At 41.9% G+C, this 19,981-nt stretch overlaps 1 protein-coding gene and 1 long non-coding RNA gene across 18 annotated transcripts in view; one reads left to right on the top strand and one right to left on the bottom strand.

Annotated features, from left to right (window-relative positions):
• Nucleotides 1-19,981, top strand: part of RBM47 (RNA binding motif protein 47) — a 176,899-nt gene that overhangs the window by 139,086 nt on the left and 17,832 nt on the right. For 4 of the 11 annotated variants that reach the window (XM_061164621.1, XM_061164624.1, XM_061164623.1 and 1 more), the window contains one exon: nucleotides 2,105-2,228. The exons of the other annotated variants lie outside the window; for them this stretch is intronic. The gene's annotated coding sequence lies outside the window, so the exon portion shown is untranslated. The remainder of the gene's footprint in view (nucleotides 1-2,104; nucleotides 2,229-19,981) is intronic. 11 annotated transcript variants of the gene reach the window in all.
• LOC133071806 (uncharacterized) overlaps nucleotides 1-19,981 on the bottom strand; it is a 38,546-nt gene that overhangs the window by 13,758 nt on the left and 4,807 nt on the right. For 2 of the 7 annotated variants that reach the window (XR_009696547.1, XR_009696546.1), the window contains exons 2-3: nucleotides 19,022-19,133; nucleotides 4,688-4,888 (exon numbers count right to left, since the gene is read on the bottom strand). This is a non-coding gene — a long non-coding RNA (uncharacterized LOC133071806). Of the gene's footprint in view, nucleotides 1-1,067; nucleotides 1,851-3,011; nucleotides 4,130-4,264; nucleotides 4,889-9,573; nucleotides 15,870-17,563; nucleotides 18,933-19,021; nucleotides 19,134-19,981 lie in introns of those variants that run through there. The other 5 variants (XR_009696544.1, XR_009696545.1, XR_009696542.1 and 2 more) reach the window with 5 other exon arrangements.

Raw genomic sequence — 19,981 nt, 5'->3', positions numbered from 1 at the left:
CATCTCCATTACCATGATATTATTTTTCAAAGGGAAACATTTGCCATTATAAAGGTTACAATTTTGCACCAATATTATGTGCCAGGAATAGTGTTTTATAAGTATTTTCTCTGTTCTCCATACAGTCCCACAAGGAATTAGCTCCACTTTATGGATATGGAGACTGAGGCCCAGAAAAGTTGAGTAAGTTTGTCAGGATTCACTTAAATAGTAAATGAATAGTGCAGGAGTTTACATTTTATTCTGTTGTCTTGATAGGGCAGAATTAATTTCAGGACACACCTTGTCATTTCCACATTTATTGTTCTTTATCAAACACTGTGACGGTGATTATTAGGTATTATCTAGGATGCAACCTTTAAGAAAGGTGAGGGTTATATGCTTTGAGATGTACAGAGTTTAACAGCAATTATTCTATGATTTATTTGAGGGTGTGGCTTTATTTTTAGTAGATCATTAATAATTAGGATTAAAGCCAGTTCATGGCTTAGTTTTATTGCTTGTGTTCCTATAATGTTATGGATCCCACTGAATGCCTTGCCAGTCACTGCAATGTAAAGATAGTTATGGTGGAATAATTTTGGAGCTGTAACTGACTGTGTTCGTGCGTGTTAAGTCACTTCAGTCACTTCCAACTCTTTGTGACCCCATGGACTGTAGCTTAACAGGCTCCTCTGTCCATGGGATTCTCCAGGCAAGAATACTGGAGTGGGTTGCCATGCCCTCCTCCAGGGGATCTTCCCAACCTAGGAATTGAACCCATGTCTTTTATGTCTCCTGCATTGGCAGGCGGGTTCTTCGCCACCTGGGAGGCCTGTAACTGACTTAAAAGGCTGTTTCATTGGCAGGTTCTAAATTGTGCTCTGTGGTTCTAAATGGTGTTCCCACACAGCCTGGATGGACAATGAAGCAGAGTGGGTGGAGATGTTTCCCATATCATCCCCTACTTCAGCTTAGCCAGCTCCTGTTTTATCAGTTTGTTTCTGTATCTAGGTAAAATTTTGGTGGAAGAAAGGATGCTACACCTTTAAAAAAAAAAAAAAAAGAAGCAAAACAAATATTAAAAAACCAGTTTGAAAACTACCGGTAATCCAACTCTTTTTATTTTTCTTCAGGGGAGCAAACTTTAGCTCAGCCAGGTAAAATGATTTGCCTAAGAACATAGAACAAAGCATGGCAGAGCTAGAATTAAATCCCAGTCTTCTAGGTGCTCCAAGTCTGGCGTTGGCAGCCACTGCACCATATTGGATTGTGGCAGTCATCCTGGTCTTCAGATGGCTTCATGAGGGCCCTCTGTGGTTAGGTGAGAATATTCCTGAAGTTTGGCAGATTATATTAATATTTCCAGGTGTGAGATAAAAGTAAAAGTTTTGTGCTCAGGGTACATATTTTTCACATACCCTTTTAAAATACCTTTCTCTTGAACTTAAGTTTCTTTTGAATGCTTTCTATATTATGACTTTCAAGATTATCCTAGGACTCTAAATCCTATTTTTTGTAGTACTCCATGCAAATAACATCCTCCAAAGAGTCTTACACATTTTAGGGCAGAATAACAAGTTTCTTTTATACCAGCTCTGATCAGTTGGTGGTGGTTGGCCAAAGTGCTTGTTTCACTGGTTTTTGAGACCCTCTGGATCTAGCAGGAAAGAATGTGATGATCCATAGTGATGTGTGACATAAGCCCCCAAATAGGGATGGGGGAGTCCATGAGCTAGATAGTACCATCTCTTTAAAGGGGTACCACCTCTTCTTCTTGTGGATTTATAAGCATAAAATATAAGCTACATCTGTATTCATTCCTAAACGCTGTGTTGTTCATCTTGGAGTCAGGGGTGGAGAGCAGGGTTCTAAATAAGACAGAGGGGGAAATACAACAAATGGAAGAAATTGGTCATTTTCTTATGGGTGTTCCCTGTTTCTTCAAGGATAGGGGGAGGAATAAAAGGTTGCATTTCTTAATCTGAAGAGAGTATGATAATTAGAGTAATACTAGTTTAATTTTTTGAAGAAAATGGCCCCAAATTCATAATGCACATATGAAAATTTTATTGAAATAGAAAACATTCCTAGCAGTTTTTTTTTTTTTTTTTTAACTCCTCAGGATTTATCTCAAGGGGCACTCCAAAAACTGAACTGAGAAATCCCAAGAAAGCTCCCTGAATCTTCCTGTGTATTCTTATTCTACATCGTGTAGAGGATCAGACAAGTCGAGTTGGTGGTTTTTGGTAAGTCCACCTTACCAAAGTTTGATAAGTTTTCATTCTTGTCAACCAGTACATCTGCTGTATAGAGAGTGTGTACCAGATGTATGTTTATTGACAACATTAGTACATACGACGTGATAAGTCATTTTGAACCAACAATATAAATCCTTATTTCTTTGCTCAGTTTACATCTTTGAGGCCCAAGACGAGAAGCTACTGCTGCTGCTATGTGAGCATCTTAGGAATTAAGGGAAATTGTTTACTGCTTCTGTATCTGTCTCCCTCACCCTCCCCAACCTCCCCCAAATGAGTTCAAGCGATTTCACTCAGAGTGGTCTTTTGAAATTATTTTTGCAAGGAAGGTCCTTTGTAAAAGTTAGAGAGCTACTGGTATGTCCTTGAACAATCCGTATGCCTCCTCTAATTTCTGTTTCCTCACCTGTCATATAAGGTAAAAATAACTATGTTAGACTCTCCAAATCATGGTAATCCTGTGAACTACAATATATATAAATGCACTTTGACAACTCTATAATCCTCCACAGGCAGAAGGCATTATTCTGTGGGTGACAATCCCAGGTATGCTATGGTAGGGATAGGGGGCATAGAAGAAAAAGGTTACTTGCATCAGCTTCACCCCGAAGCTGGCTTGGACGGCCAGCCCTCCCAGCCGTAACCACAGCCCTCCCTTCGCTCTGAGAGGTAGAGACAGCAGATCCCTGTATGTTAGGGAGGGACTACTAGTGACACTGGTTGCCCGACTCTCTCCCTCCCCCTCCCACCCCCAGCCCACCTGCCTCACCACGTCTCTCTTCACATCCTCTAGGCTGGGTTCTGAACATAGCCCACTGACCTCAGGGACACAGAGAGCTAAAATTGTTTTTAATTAAATATTTTTTTCTTTTTGTCACAGCATATTCATTAAAGGAAACTTGGAAGTTAAAGAATAATATAAAATTACTTGCAATCCGAAAATCCAAAGATAACCACAATTAACACTGTAGTATATTCCTTTTTTAAGGTTTTAAAAATTGCTGTTGCTTAGTCACTAAGTCATGTCTGAGTCTGTTGAGACCCCGTGGACTGTAGTCTGCTGGGCTCCTCTGTCCATGGGATTTACTAGGCAAGAATACTGGAATGGGTTGCCATTTCCTTCGCCAGGGGATCTTCCTGACTCGGGGATGGAACCCGCATCTCCTGCGTTGGCAGGCGGATTCTTTACCACCTAGCTACTTGGGAAGCTCTTTTGAAAATTTTCATATATATTCTAAAATATAATTTAACAAAATTAACATAGTTGAGAACATGAAATAAATATTCTAGCCTACAATTAACGCTGTAATTGTTATAGCCATTTTCACATTTTTGAAGGTTTGTTACATCACATGTAAATACATACTATGATGTTCATTACATGGTGCTATGAACACCACAGTAGTGAACATACCTGACGATAAATTTTACCCGTGTCCCTGATTATCTTCTTGGGTTAAATTTCTGTAAATGGAATGAATGAGAATGAACTTTTTTTTTGAGGATGAACTGTTAGTTTAATGACTACTCTAATTGAGGTTGTCAAACTATCCTCCAGAAATGTACTAAAGGATACTTGCCATCCCCATCCCCAAACATGACATACGACAAGGTTCACACCACTGTACACGTGTACAGATTGCGTTCTTTCACATGAAGATTTAAAATCATAAATGGATCTGAGAAGGTTAGGAAGTATAAGCCTGTCCCCTCCCCTGACCCAGCCCAGCGCTAACTAACGCCAGGCCTCTGAAGTAGACAGTATCATCCGGTTGATGCTGTGTCCACCTCGATGCCTCTGACCCGTTCACGGGGGAATGCACCCGTGAGGCTTGCAGTCACTCACGTGCCATTTATGCCGCCGCTTGTGTTCATATCTGTTCCACCTGCTTCCAGGGAACAAAAGGTCTTTTCATTGTCTACAAGAAGCTTAATTCAGTTGGTGAGTTCAGACAAACAACAAACAAAAATACTTAAACTTGGATGGGTCACAACTTATCAAGACCTGTTTCTTCTTTTTTAAAGAGGTTCAATTTGCCTGTAGCTAAGGAGTGTCTGCTTGGATTTGATCCCTGTGTGGGGAAGATCCCCTGGAGAAGAAAATGGCAACCCACTCCAGTATTCTTGCCTGGAGAATCCCACGGACAGAGGAACCTGGCGGGCTACAGTCCATAGGGTCACAAAGAGTTGGGCGTGGCTGAAGCAACTTGGCATGCATTCACACGACTAGAATTTTAAAGTGATAGTTTCTACAGACTAGTTCTGTCTAATCGGCATCCTCACCAATCGCCACCCCCCCTCAACACAAACACACTGAAAGTCTACTAATACTGATCATAAATATAATCAGATTCTCAAACACTGGAAGACATCGAACAGGTTTAAGGAGTAACAGGTTTAAGCTCATGAATATTTAGTTATGCTTCACCATTACCACTTATACCTACCAGAAATGTTAAGATGGTTTGACTCAATTACTGAGCAATGCCAGGAAGACTGGACCAAACTTTGGAAGAAAGCATGCCGCTGGCCATTGAGCCCTCTCTTTGGAGCAGACCGTCCCTTCCATTTTAACACATCGCAGATAGAAATATTTGCTGGCTTCCTTTCTACTGGGATTTTGTGTCACCTTGTAGTATCGGTTTGTCCTGTACTTAGAAAAAAAATTACACATATGTTGGAACAGATTCCAGTATCTAAAAGCATGAAGGAATTGTCATAGTACCTCAGGCTAACTCAACTCTTAACCTTAGAACAAGGACACTTTTAGACTAGATTTCACACACTTGAAAAGTCTCAGTGATAAGCCAATATATTGATCAGTTTTCTCTCTTTGCCATTTGAATCATAAACATGAAGAAAACACTGCATAATCTAGAACATCATTTTTTCTAATAATTTCCCCATCTTCTCTTAAAAGCCTGCATTCCTTTCTCCTTTTTAATTCCACGTACTAACTCTGCTGGTTTTCCATGATTTTTGTTTTCTTTTTACTGTGGTCAGATATCCATAACATAAAATTTACCACTGTAATCATTTTTAGGTGTACAGTTCAGGGACATTAAATGCATTTCCGTTGTTATACAAATATCACAACATCATCTATCTCCAGAGCTATCTCATTTTCCTGTCCTAAAACTTTGTACCTATTGAACAATAACACCCAATTTCTCCCTTTCCCCAGCTCCTGGCAACCACCATTCTATTTTCTGTCTCCATAAATTTGAGTACTCCAGGTAGTCTCATATAAGAGGAATTATACAACATTTATTCTTTGGGTCTAGTATGTTTCACTTAGTGTTAATTTTTTATGGTTCATTCACATTGTAGTATGTTTCAGAATTTCCTTCCCTTTTAAGGCTGAATAATACTCTATTTTATATATGTGCCACATTTTGTTTATCCATTCATGCACTGATGAATATATGAGATAATTCCGCCTTTGGGCTATGTGAATAAAACTGCTATGATCACGGGTGTACTACTATCTGTTTGAATCCCTATTTTCAATTCTTTTGGAACTAGTTCCACCAGCTCAGTGGTGGTGGAACTAGTAGATCATGTGATAAAGTTTTTGAGGAACTTTTCCATAGCAGCTGCACCATTTTGTATTCTTACCAGCAATGCACAAGAGTTCTAACTTCTCCACATTCCTGTCAGCTCTTATTTCTGTTTTGTCTTAAATAACAAGACATCTTTATGGGTATGAAGTGGTATGTTATTGTGGTTATGTTACTGTGGTTTTGATCTGCATGCTCCTAATGGTTAGTGATGTTGAGCATCTTATGCTTGTTAGCTATTTGTGTATCATCTTTGGTGAATCGCCTGTTTATTCCTTTGCATATTTTTAAGTTGGTTGGTTTGCTTTGATATTGTTGCATTTTAGGAGTTCTTTATATACACTGGCTATTAATTCCTTAATATTTTCAGAAATTATTTTCTCCTATTCCATGGGTTGCCTTTTCACTCTGCTGATAGTATCTTTTATTCACAAAAGTTTTCATTTTGCTATAGCCCAGTCTACCCATTTTTTTCTTTTTTGCCTGTGCTTTTAGTGTCACGTCTGAGAAATCGATGCCAAATCCAGTGTCATAAAGTTTTTCCTCCATATTTTCTTCTAAGAGTTTTATCATTTTAGCTTTTTACATTTAGATCTTTGATCCATTGCGAGTCAGTTTTTGTATATGGTGTATGGTAAGAGTCAGGGTTCGTCAGGGTTCTTCCTGTAAACAGGTACTTTTCAATCCCACCACGTCTCACTGATGACATGTGTCATTTAAGCGACTGACACACACATTCCCGCACACCCTCATCCTCACTCACGTTGCCTTCCAGTCTAGGCTTCGGTGGTTTCCCAATAGACAAGTGAGAGAAAGCTGAAGTGGTTGGAAGACTAACAGCTCAGCTGGCTTACCTCCCATAGCTAGGATTCAGCGGTGAGAACAGTGAGGCAGGGGCTGGGATCCACAAGCATTTTGATGTCAACATGCTGGGTGAAATCCCCAGCAAGGGAACAGCAGAAGCAAGTAGTGTTTTAGGGTAAGAAGGAAAAAGGGAGCGTGTGTCATGTGTGTGCATGTGTGTGTTATGTATGTACACATATATGGCAGCAGAGGGAAAGAATGAGGTCACCCCGCACTAGATATTGGATGTGGCTGTGAGCTGCAGGCTACAGCACATTTTTATTCATGTTTATGCAAAAATAAATTTCTGTGCTGCTTTAGAAAAATCAAACTGGATTAACCACCGTTATGTGGGCAAACTGTGTTTTCCAAACAATCATCCTAGTTCTGTTTTACAGTGGACAGGACCTAAAAGTGCTTACAGTGTAAAATGTGAAGGTCTGCTTAGCCTTCACTTGCAGAATCTAGAGAAGTAAGAAGAAACTACCAGGCCATGTAAGCTGCCTCACCCAGTATCACCAGGACCAAAGGTTTCCCTGGGCGGGCTGCTCTGATGGGCTTGGAGATAACAGCACCCCGCTCACATCACTCATAGCTGCAGGATTCTACAGGTGAACTGGGCTTCCCCGGTGGCTCAGGGGGTAAAGAATCAGCCTGCAGTGTAGGAGATGAGGGTTCAGTTCCCGGGTCAGGAAGATTCCCTGGAGGAGGGCGTGGAAACCCACTCCAGTATTCATGCTGGGAGAACCCCATGGACAGGGGAACCTGGTGGACTACAGTCCCTGGGGTTGCAAGGAGTCAGACACGACTGAGCACACATGCATACACACACGAATTAGAAACTCTACATCAGAACCCAGGATTGGCAACGGGGCATCCAAATCTCAAATAAATTAACGTTAAATCTGCTAAGACTGACTTCAAGACCTATGAGAAACACGCTGACCCAGTCTGTCCCCTCTTGTCTTTTATGGCGACTGGTCTACAGAGATAAACTGTTGGCTGCTGTAGGTCCTCATCTTCTCTATGCCATAAAAGGCAATTTGGAGAAAAAAGAAATAACTAAGCCTATTAAATCTTCTGGTTTGACTAAGCCGTGCTTTCTAAAAACAGTTTGCAAGACTGATATAGTGTATTTTCCCTGAAGCATTAAAGTCATTTCACACTTGATCAACTCAGAGAATATCCAGTCTTCTCCTGTGAGACTGGAATAAATGACTAGCTTAAATCAGAGACGTTTTTCCTGGTATGCTAGTTTTTCAACTGAAATATTAACTCCAAGTACACACAAGGAAAGCACAGACTATGAGGCGTGAACAGCAATTATGTCTCAAACTACAGTCCCAGAAGTTTATTATACCTGAAAAGTCATAAACTTCCTGACACTTGACCCTTTCATTCTAAACACCCTAAGTTCAGGAAAACTCTGGATATAAGTTTCTGCACATTTCCTTTCTTAAATTTCAGTCTGTATTTCATTGGTTTAACTAATATAGTTTTGATTTCTGTGTAGCATAGTCTTTGTAACTTTTACGAAAATTTCCAACTAACTTTAACTGCCTAGTTAAATTATAGACACTGGGAAAACTGGTTCTCCTCCATCCGTCTCCCACTTTACCTTCTTCTAAAATGTATCTCTCCTCAGAATAGAACAACTTCCCTCTCCTCCCCCAAACCTGCAAATTCTACCTTGAAAAAAGATTAGACATTTAGCATTTAAATAATTCATAAATGACAAACTCTTCTCCTTTCCCTAGCTTAAAACCATATGTTACCACATTTTGTTCAAGTGGTGAATTCTTGGTAAAAAGGTGTGTGTGTGTGTGTGTGTGTGTGTGTGTGTGTGTATTATTTAAGCAAGAATTAAAGCAAACAGCTACTAATCAGATAGTAGCATCACTCTATTCCTATATGATCATCTGGAGTACTTATTAACCGTGTATTTACATTTGAAAGCCAGGAATATAAAGTGACCATTTAAGATGAGAAAGAGAAAAAAATAATTAAGAAAAAGAAAAGATGAAATAAATATGAATAAACAGGAAAAATGGCAGTAGTGCTTTTTTTTTCCCCTCCCCAAAGACCAGAGACCCACTGCTGCTTCCCCATTTCTTACCCCCTGAACAAGAGGCTGTGGGTGCCTGTGTGGCAACATAAGTGACATACTGGATCGTGGAGATTTCCCGTGCAGACGTTTATGAACTTCTGTATTATATCCAGCATCAGATTAGTTTGTGATTTCTCTTCCAAGTCATCAGGACTCACTACTGCATGGGCGAGAACCTCCCAGGAGCAGAGAAATGCCAGGGGGAGGACCCTCCAACACTGTGTGAGCTCAAGCACTGAACACCCAACCTTTCAGGATACCCACACATGAAAGAGCGTTTGGAAGCTGCCCTCTTGGTCAGGCCCTGTCTTGGTATCTCCTTCCTTGTGGCAGCATAAACTCTCTACCGAATCTCTGAGACCATATAGTAGAAGCAAAGCATATCAGCTCAGGCAAAAAAAAAAAAAGTCATGGGAGTTCTCCGGCTGCCTGACCGACCAGTGCCTGCTTTCTAAGCAGACTCTTGGGCGCCTTGGCTATAGTCCATCAGTCAATGATCGGTGGGGCTTTTCCCCTTGACCTGCTGACGCCTGAGCTGTGTATTAGAAATGCCAGCTCCTGTGCCAAAGCTGGGGCTTCCCTAGTGGCTCAGCGTTAGAGAATCCACCTGCCAATGCAGGAGATGTTGGTTCAATCCCTGGGTTGGAAAGATCCCTTGGAGAAGGAAATGGCGACCCAATCTAATATTCTTGCCTGGGAAATCCCATGGACAGAGGAGTCTGGCAGGCCTCAAAAGAGTTGGACACAACTTAGCAACTCGATAACAAAAACAACGCCAAAACGGACCTATCCATTCTTTTTTTTTTTTTTTTTGTGGCTCATGGGATGTGGGATCTTAATTCCTCAACCAGAGATTGATCCCAGACCCTCAATAGTGAGAATGTGGAGTCCTAGCCATTCAACTGCCAGGGAGTTTCCCCTATCTATTCCCTGCACAATACTCTGTATGGCTATTTGTACATAGTTCTAAATGCAGGTAAAACAAAAGTTAAATATAAATAGGATATCCAAAGCAATTTATTGGTAGTTATATATAATATTACAATTCTTTTCCTACCTTTATCTTACTACATTTCTTATAAAAGACGGTGCTCATTCATTGGTTCTTTCATTAATTTTTTTCCTTTACTGAAACATTTCTTCATTTTGTGCTAGGCACTAGGGATACCAATTAAGGACTCTGCCTTTGAAAAGTTTCAATTATAGATAATGAAATAAACTATGTTTCTTTATTTTTTCTAATACATTTCAAACAGTGAAGCATAAAGTGGAAATAGGCTAAACTGTCTACAATCACTTCACCATAGGAAGGAAATTTTACTTTCTCTGTTACAAAGGGCCCTCTCTCAAATGGCCCCATTTCTAATAGAGTCCAAGTTTTTATAACAAGAATTAAGCTACTAAGTACTAGGGTTTAACTTTAGGCATACTTTTGCTAGAAGCATGTGTTCTTTAAACTATCATTTTCATTTTTCACTATATGCAAAAATAATAATAATAGCAATAATAATAAATGAAGTATCACCAGAGGAAGAACAAAGCTAGAAAGTTAGTTAAGGGAGAATAACATTTAAATGTTTAGTGGATAAAAAGAAAATGTAATTTTGGGGTTAAAGTTGCATTTTAATGCATATTGTCTCTGCCTCCCACTAGAAAGTTTACTTCCTTTTATATGTTTTCTCACAAAGAGCCTATTATAGTCATATTGCTGTGGTATTTGAAAATATTTTTAACTTCAAAAATACCCCACATTCAACTTAAATATTTGTAGAAGAAAGTAACCCATGGCTTAATCAATGTTGAGAGTATTTCTGGCCAACTTCTATTTCACTGTAACTAGTGCCTTGGGATACTTGTCAATCAAATACAAGAACATCAACATTAAACAGGATCTGATTTTTTTCTGTGCTGGCAGATACTGTTCCCTAGTCAGAACTGAGATGACTAATGTTAACCAAACAAAATCAGAAGGTCACACCTAAAACTGAAACTAATGTTTGTCTGTGTCATTCTATCTTAGAGAGTCTTTGTTTCAGAACAGGCAATTTGTCATTTTTCTTACAAGGAGACCTGTGATATTCTTGTATACTATGATTTGACATACCACCAGAAGGTAATAAAAGAACATAACCCATAGAGCATGTACTCATGTATAATACGGCACAATAATAATGGCTATACTATTACTATATAACTATCACTTGCTAATATACTTTGAAACTGGGGGAAAGGAAGAGCATTTACACACCATTATTAAGCTACATATGCTTATGTTTGGGAAAGTTCACTTTCTAAATCTATTTTGGTATAAATTCAAGAAACTAAATGAATGAAAAATACTCTTTATACACAAATTTTAGAATATATATGTAATATATATATATTCTAAAATATGTATATGTGTATATACTCTAAAATATGTGTGTGTGTGTATATATATATGTTCTATATTTGGACTATCCAGATTTGTCTTGAAGATAAATGGGCCATTTATCAAACAGAATTTAAACTAGAGACTGTACTCCCAAAGATGAAGCTCCTTTATTAAATTGTGATTCCCATTTTATCGCTGTGTAATTGTGATTTTGAGCTTAAGCACATGATTATCCAGTTTCTCCATCAAGAAAATGGGACTGATACTTTGGCACAGTGTTATAGGTCTATATCGATATAGGGAAGGTATATTCAGAAAAGATACATATAGAGAGAGAGATCAATTTTTCAATAACTTGAATCATATTCTAGATGACACAGAGGACTTTCTAGCTAAAGGAACTCTATGAGAAATCCCTTTGCAAATTAAAGAATATTTTTATGATAAAAATTACCATCCATCAAACCACCAGTTCATATATTCCAATGCTGGCACATGAAGCTTTTCTGTGAATATTACTCCCAGGTAACTTTCTTAAACTTGCAGTGGTAATTTGAATATATCATAGTTAATAAACAGTATTTACAACTACATTCAATGGGTAGTCACAAAGCATTAGTGTAGGTATACTACACTATAATATAGTCATAAAAAGGTAATACACAATTGAACAAATATCAAAAAGAACATAGGATTTGCTCTTTGGCATAAAATAGTCAGTAGCTTTGAAGAAGGCATCATTATAACTGCATGTGAAATGTGTGGTTATGATGATGCATTTTCTATATCAATATAGGAGATAATAGCTACAGAAGTTCCCTTTCAGTTTGTCCACAAAAATCTGGGAGTAAATTCCTTCAGATTCTTTAGCTTTTAAAATTACATTGTCAAGCAGAGAATTTGTGATTCTTAGGTGTGACTTAGACATGGGGCTGTACCCCCAAGAGTACACCCTTGAAAAACATCTATTTTGCTCAACTGAAATAATAATTATTTAAAAATCATATAGTATATAAAATACAAAATAATAAATTTGAGCACTTAATATAGCCAAGTACTTTCTAAGTATTTTCTATACATTATCTCACTTAATCTTCACAACATCGTGAGGTATATTATCACCATTTTCTAGATGGTGAAACTGAGGCTTAGGGAGATTAAATGGCTGGTGTGACAACACTTGCTTCTCAAGTTGGGGAGCCAGGGTATGAAGCCAGGTCTGATTCCAGGGCCTGGGGGAGTAGCCCCCATTCCCACTGCTATATCATGGTCCCATATTCCTCACTTAAACATTTGGATTATGTGAATTCTAGTCCTTAAACATTTCCAGTTAAGAATTTAATAATTCTTTTTTAAGTCTAAAAAGTCAAATTTGAACCTATTAACTACTTTATAAAGGGCCAGAAATAGGCTATGGAACAGTTTGCAGCACTCTCTGAAGGGTGGGGGACGTGGGGCGGTGCAGTGAGGCACTTGGTATTATAGAAAGGAATGGTTTTCCAGCAATTTTACTGTGGACCTGTGCTTGAGTTTCCTTCAACTCTGTCAACCAAAGTCCATCTCTCACTGATAGTTTTACCCTATAAACACTGGCTGCAGTTAACTCTGCTATTACTAAGAACACAGCAAAGAGAGTTACCATGGCAGAAGGGACCCTGGGCTTTGTCATCAGCTAAATTTCAATTCTGAGCGGTCTTGGGTAAGTTATTTGATCACTCTGAGCCTCAAGTTCCTGATCTTTAAAAAGGAGGCAATAATAGCTAACATGTATTAAATTCTTACTGTATACTTGGTTTTGTTCTAAGGACTTGGTATTATTATCTAATTTATTCCTCACAGTGACACCTTGAGATAGTGATTGTTGTCACCGCCAGTCCAGTCTCATTCTGCAGATGAGGCTGGTGAGGAACAAAGACTTTAAATAAATAAGTACATCACTGTCACACGGCTTCACAGTTTGGGGCTCAAACGCAGGAAATCTGACCAAAGAGAGCAGGCCTTTTGCTAGAAAGGGCCAGACAGTCAATCTTTTAGGTTTTGTGGGCCATACTGTCTCTGCTGCAGCAATTCAACTCCACTGTTATAGCAGAGCAGCAGCTATAGACAACATGTAAACAAATTGAGTCCAGTAAGACTCTATAAGAACAGCCACAGGGTTGAATCTGGCCCTCTGCCTGTTTGCAGATTCCCTGCTCTAAAGCCCACATTTAAACTTCATCTCATAGGGACATCTCGAAAAATCAGATAACTTCCTTAAGGTGTCTCATGGCACACAGTAAGTGCTCAACTCGAGAGTTTTTAAACCATACATTACAGAAATTTTGTAAGAGATTATTTCTAGTCCATCTCCTTCCCTCCAGGGAATTTATGTCATCTATTGCATTTAAGTTGCATTTAAGTCATCTATTCTCTTTTATGCCACTCTCTTCTTAGCATATGAGGGAAATAGCACTCTCCAACCACTTTCCCAGCAATGCTGGAGTTGCTGTGGAATACAGTCCTCCTCTGAAATCGTCCCACTGCGGTAAATGATAACACTGAGCAAAGTGTCTGGCTTGTAAAGATGCTCAATAAAATTGATTTTGATCTTCATGATTTTAATTAATTCATTCTATTACAACATCATTGGGTATTACATTTGCAGTAATGCAATCAATATATGATAATGTAGTTTTAGTTATAGGTGGATTACCCTTGCAGAATTTCCATCTGTCTCTAAATATAATTAGCCAGATGTGCAGATTTTCAGTCCTCACCCACCTGTTAAAGCTGGATCGCTCTTTGGGTTCTGTTTTGACCCACAGTCCACTGTTGCTTGTAAACTTTACAAAGCTATGATCATACCTTTGGCACTCAATGTTTGTTCAAAGAACACATGTGTGTTCCTGTGTGTGTCTGCACTCAGTCATGTCCAACTTTGCAACCCCATAGTCTGTAACCCACCAGGCTCTTCTGTCCATGAAATTTTCCAGGCAAGACTACTGGAGTGGGTTGCCATTTCCTCCTCCAGGGGATCTTCCCAAGACAGAGGTCAAACCAGCATCTCTTGCATCTCCTGCATTGGCAGGCGAATTCTTTATCAACTGCATCACCTGGGAAGTCCTAGGGTTAAATAACCTTATGTGGCTGCCTGTCTTTGCTCATGGTGTTTGCTCTGCCGTCTTTTCTCCCTCCTTCGTCCACCCTTGCTAGGCTGGGAACCCCAAGGACTGTGCAGCATTCACGACTGGATCACCAAGCACCAACACAGCCTGGCAGTCAGCAAGTGTTCAGTCATTTTAGTCAGCAAGTGTTCGCATGAATGAATAAATGAATGACTGAATGAATGCATGCACAAACATTGTTTGAGCATCTACTTTATCAGACCATTGCCTTCTGCCTAAGGGGTACAGAGGTTGATTCTAGTATCAGTGAATTGACTTGTTCCAGGGGCAGTGGTTGTTCATAGTGTGTCAAAAAACAAAATTCTGAGTCTTAAGTGAAGCCTTTGACATAATTAGAAACCAGCAGTGACACCAGAAAAAGGTCTAAGTCTTAAAAACCAGCTTGTCAGCAGTTTTCACATGTCCATGAAGCCAAGGGGTCTGAATTTAATAAGGCATTTCTATAGCTTGGCAGATCCTTAGCCTGATTGCAAAAGTGCTATTTGTGTGACGTAGGCCTGCCAGTTTGCTGGATGGCAAAGTCAGTCTAACAACAGAATCAGTGTGATAGGGCTTTATGGTGGTAGTTCTTTGCTTTGAAAAATTAAATTGATAGATTTCCAACCAAATTAATTTGAGTAGTTTTGTATCAAAGAGACATTGCTTTGGACCTTTGAAATCTCTTGCACGTGTCTCAATTTTGATAGCCTTGACAGGAAGAGCCAGGTCAAGACACCAAGCCCATGCTGAGTGTGGAGATACTACTGTTTCATTGGTGCATGAAACTTACAGTTTCATGTGTAAATGTTTGGGCTTCCCTGGTGGCTCAGCGGTAAAGAATCCACCTGCAATGCAGGAGCCTTGGGTTCGATCCCTGGGTTGGGAAGATCCCCCAGAGGAGGGCATGGCAACCCACTCCAGTATTCTTGCCTGGAGAATCCATGGACAGAGGAGCCTGGTGGGCTATAGTCCTTAGGGTTGCAAAGAGTCAGACACAACTAAAGCAACTTAGCATGCACACATGTGTAAGTGTATAATCTGTTTATAACTCCAAGATAGCCTCGATCAGTAATTCTCAACAGGGAGCGGTCTTGCCTCTCAGGAGACATTTGTGGTTGTCACATGTAGGGGTTGGGAATGTAGAGGGCAGAGACCCTGTGAAACATGCCGCAGTCTGCAGGAGACCTCCCCACCCCAAACCAAGAATTATCACACCCACAACGGCAGCAGGGAATCCAGTTCAGAAACTTTGGGTTAAATGACACCCAAGGTTCCTTTGCAGCTCAAATTCTGGATTTTAGGAAATTAAATTACAGACATCAAAGAATTTTCTAAATTGCCAAACACTATATACATTCAAGCTACTATTATGATACAAGCTATCACTGCTTTTCCTTCTCCTCTCCAGGATTTGTGGGCCTGTCAACCTTTCTGTTCTGAGCCAGATGCCTCAAAGGTGTAGGTCAGAAGAGCCAAGATAGGGGGTGAAACTAGAAGTCCCTTCTACTGCTTGTTCACAGCTTGGGAGAACATTAATTCAGGAAGCAGATGTGTCCGAATTTGCAGGTTTCATTTTTTTTTTTTCCAGCATTACCTATCGACCTGTTGAGAAAGAAGTATACGTGTGTAATGCTTATTTAACCAGATGGCATATTCTTTTTAACTTTTTATTTTGTATTGGGGGTATAGCCAATTAACGATGTGACAGATTCAAGTGAACAGCAGAGCATGAAGGGGCTCAGCCACACACGTACACCTGTCCACTCTTCCCAAGCCCCCTTCCCATCCAGGCTGCCACATAACATCGAGCACAGACAGTTCCACGTGCTATACAGTAGGTCCTTGTTGGTTATCCATTTTAAATACAGCGGTGTGTACATGTCTGTCCCAAACTCCTTAACTATCCCTTCCCCTGCCCCCCGGCAGCCGTAAGTTAGTTCCCTGCTTCTGTGGGTCTCTTTCTGTTTTGTTAAGTTCATTTGTATCAATTTTTATTTAAATTTTTAGATTCCGCGTATAAGAGACGTCAAAGGATATTTTTCCTTCTCTGTCTGACTGACTTTACTCAGTAAGACAAGTTCCAGGTCTATTCATGGGGCTGCAGATGGCATTATTTCATTCTTTTTAACGGCTGAGTACAGATAGCAGGTTCTTAACAGGTATTTATGTGCTGCCAAAACCCCGCAGAAAGTTCCCCCACGCCACCCCTCTGGGACAGGTGGTTCTACCCCTCTCCTGGTACACAGCCAATGTCCCTGGGAACCCACAGCTAAGTGCCTCATTTCAGGGATATGTTGATAGAAATGCCTGGGAAAAGTGAACCTCTCGGCTTTCACCTGTTTATCAGTCATTCACTGAATGATGTGCTTTACCGTAACAAAATCTGTACCAGCATCAGTGCAGTTGAAGACCCATTATGAATTAACTCTTCTCAGAATTAGCCAGGAGCCGACAGAAGGTATGGCCCAGAGTGCCACTATTCTAGGGCCTCTTTATCCTTCCAGGATTTTCCCTAAATAGAATCACGGGAGGATTTTTGTGTGTCCCAAGGGTCATGCCTTCAAATAGCACAAGGCTGCTGGCCGAGGTCGAAAAGGTTGCTGTGCTTCAGCTTTTTGTTTGGGCCCCCAGGTGATTTCCAAGTATCCTGCCTCCATTTTCAGCAGAACTGCTTTTACACTCTGGGGTTCAAGCTCTGGGGTAACAGAAATGTCCCTCTGCCCAGAGGCCTGCCCGCCCGTCCTCGGCCCGGGGGCCTGCCCTCCCGTCCTGGGGCCCCGGGGTCCTGCCCTCCCGTCCTGGGGCCCGGGGGCCTGCCCGCCCATCCTGGGGCCCAGAGGCCTGCCCGCCCGTCCTCGGCCCGGGGGCCTGCCCTCCCGTCCTGGGGCCCGGGGCCTGCCCTCCCGTCCTGGGGCCCGGGGCCTGCCCTCCCGTCCTGGGGCCCGGGGGCCTGCCCGCCCATCCTGGGGCCCAGAGGCCTGCCCGCCCGTCCTCGGCCCGGGGGCCTGCCCGCCCGTCCTCGGCCGGGGTCCTGCCCGCCCATCCTGGGGCCCAGAGGCCTGCCCGCCCATCCTCGGGCCCGGAGGGGCCTGCCCGCCCATCCTGGGGCCCAGAGGCCTGCCCGCCCGTCCTCGGGCCCGGAGGGGCCTGCCCGCCCATCCTGGGGCCCAGAGGCCTGCCCGCCCGTCCTCGGGCCGGGGTCCTGCCCGCCCATCCTGGGGCCCAGAGGCCTGCCCGCCCGTCCTCGGGCCGGGGTCCTGCCCACCCATCCTGGGGCCCAGAGGCCTGCCCGCCCGTCCTCGGGCCCGGGGGCCTGCCCGCCCGTCCTCGGGCCGGGGGCCTGCCCAGTGGAGGAGTGTCTGCTCTGCTGTTTACTGTAATGGGTGGTGGTAATTTGGCACAGAGCAGTAAGGTAACTGCCCAGGGTGAGGCCAAATCTTGGAAACTTTCTGTAGAAGTTGGTCTGCAATTCTTCTCCCCCTCATGTGTGATATTAAATATCATTTAATCTTGGAACCAATCCTCTTGAGATGGGTGCTATTACTAGAACCGTCTTGGAGATGTAGACATGGAACCTCGTATGACATGGCGGGTAAGTGGCACAGTCCTGACCTTGAACTCATGTTTCTTCAGCTCCAAAGTCCCGCTGTCTCCAGTACAGGATGTGTTCTATCTGCACATTGTGTATGCTGAGTCATGCCCAAGAAGTGACTATTAGTAAGACACATTTTATGTTATAAATAAGGGGACATAAAAATAGAACCCTAACTGCAAAGAGAGCCAGAATTACCTCTTGAATAAATTCTAAAACCTTCTACTGGATTAAATTCCAGCTAGTGCTGGAAGACACTGTTCACCACTGAGTATTTTCTTCAAGTTGCAGTGTGTCTATTAGTGAGCAAATAAAGCTCCCCCAAGAATTCCAATTCCAAACTGCATATTTATCACACACACACACGGCTCTGAACCAAAGTTAACTGGTAGTCTGCATTACCACGAGTGTAAACTCATGCCTGCTTTTGATCCCAGGTAGACTGGTTGGTAAACATTGGAAATATTTCCTAGTACAGTGTTAGCCCTTGTCCTCTAAAATGTCCCACTTTAGAGAATTACCTAGTAGTCCAGTGGTTAGGATTCCACGCTTCCACTGCTGGGGGGCCTAGGTTTGATACCCAGTCAGGGAACTAAGATCCCACAAGCCATGCGTCAGGGCCAAAAGAAAAATGTCCCACTGCAAACTTAAAATCCTACTGAAAGTTATTCTAAACCAGTATTAAGGGAATTCAAATCCTCGATGATTTCTGCCTTAAGCCTGAGTTAACCCCGAGATGTTATTTTAGGCTAACAGGCCCAAACTCAACCTAAAACAAAGACAACAAAAACTCTAGCTAATAGGTCAAAATAATAATAGCTTGATTTGATAGTATATTCTGCTGTTTTACATGCCAAACTGTAAATAAATGAGCAGTTTTGAATATAATGCCATGTTTGTTTAATGAGAGCAGCCTTCAGTGAAGACTGATGCGTCTTCAGTGTGTGGGAGCATAGCTCTGTGTGGGGGGGTCCTGCTGCCAGGGATCTGGCATCCATGTGGGTCCCGGGACCATCTGAGCCCAGTGCAGCAAGTCTCTGCAGGTTCCTTCTGGAAGAGCCTCTTGCAAACTGCTATAGCCAAAGGTTAGGTGAGAAACAGGCTTACACTCGGATGGCTGAGCCACGTCACCAGAGGAGAATCACACGGCCAGACAACTTACCTGCTATGAACGGAATCTGGGAAGCTCTGATATGCCCGTCTACACCAGAATTCACAGGCTAGGCCTCTCATTCTGACTGGTTTAAGGTTGGCTGGGGTAGCCTCTTGTTTCCCTGTAAACACAAGGAAGATTCTTAACTCAGTCTTAAGACTGAGTAAGATTTTTAAGTTCAGATTTCTTAGGCCAACATTTCTTGAGCACTTGGCCCAAGGTTCTGCGCAGGGAGCTTTGCATGGATCATTTCAGTTCAGTGGTAGGAGTCACTCAGGGCAGCTGGAGTACAGACTCTTAAGACACAGTCAGGGTTCAAGGTAAGCTCCATTAGGACGAGGTCCACTGGTATTTGGCACATAGTAGGTGCTCAATTTGGAGAAGGCAATGGCAACCCACTCCAGTACTCTTGCCTGGAGAATCCCATGGATGGAGGAGCCTGCGTAGGCTGCAGTCCATGGGGCCGCTAAGAGTCGGACACGACTGAGCAGCTTCACTTTCACTTTTCACTTTCATGCATTGGAGAAGGAAATGGCAACCCACTCCAGTGTTCTTGCCTGGAGAATCCCAGGGACGGGGGAGCCTGGTGGGCTGCCGTCTCTGAGGTCGCACAGAGTCGGACATGACTGAAGCGACTTAGCAGCAGCAGGTGCTCAATTAATATGTGCAGAATGAATGAATTTAAAATCTTAAGAAATTTTGTTCACATGTAAGTGTTAGGAGCTGAGCCAGCATTCTTCAGCAGATGTCTCTTCTTCTGGTCTCATAAATTTGACTGTGTAGTTAAATGGAAGACAGCTTAGAATTGCTGGGGGGGGGGGGGGGGCGGGGAAGCAGTTTGAGAAGACTCTTTAAAACTGGTAAGTAATTGCTCAGCGTAGGAAACAGAGGGAAAGTGACTGTAATACCTTAGCAAGAAGAATCTTTATTATTTAGCCTCATTGATGTTCTCCATGAACAAAGGTTGGC

Source organism: Dama dama, chromosome 17 (genome assembly GCF_033118175.1).
Source record: "Dama dama isolate Ldn47 chromosome 17, ASM3311817v1, whole genome shotgun sequence".
NCBI lineage: Eukaryota > Metazoa > Chordata > Mammalia > Artiodactyla > Cervidae > Dama > Dama dama.
The sequence above is the reverse complement of the archived record's forward strand: the minus strand, read 5'-3'. Positions and strand labels throughout refer to the sequence as shown.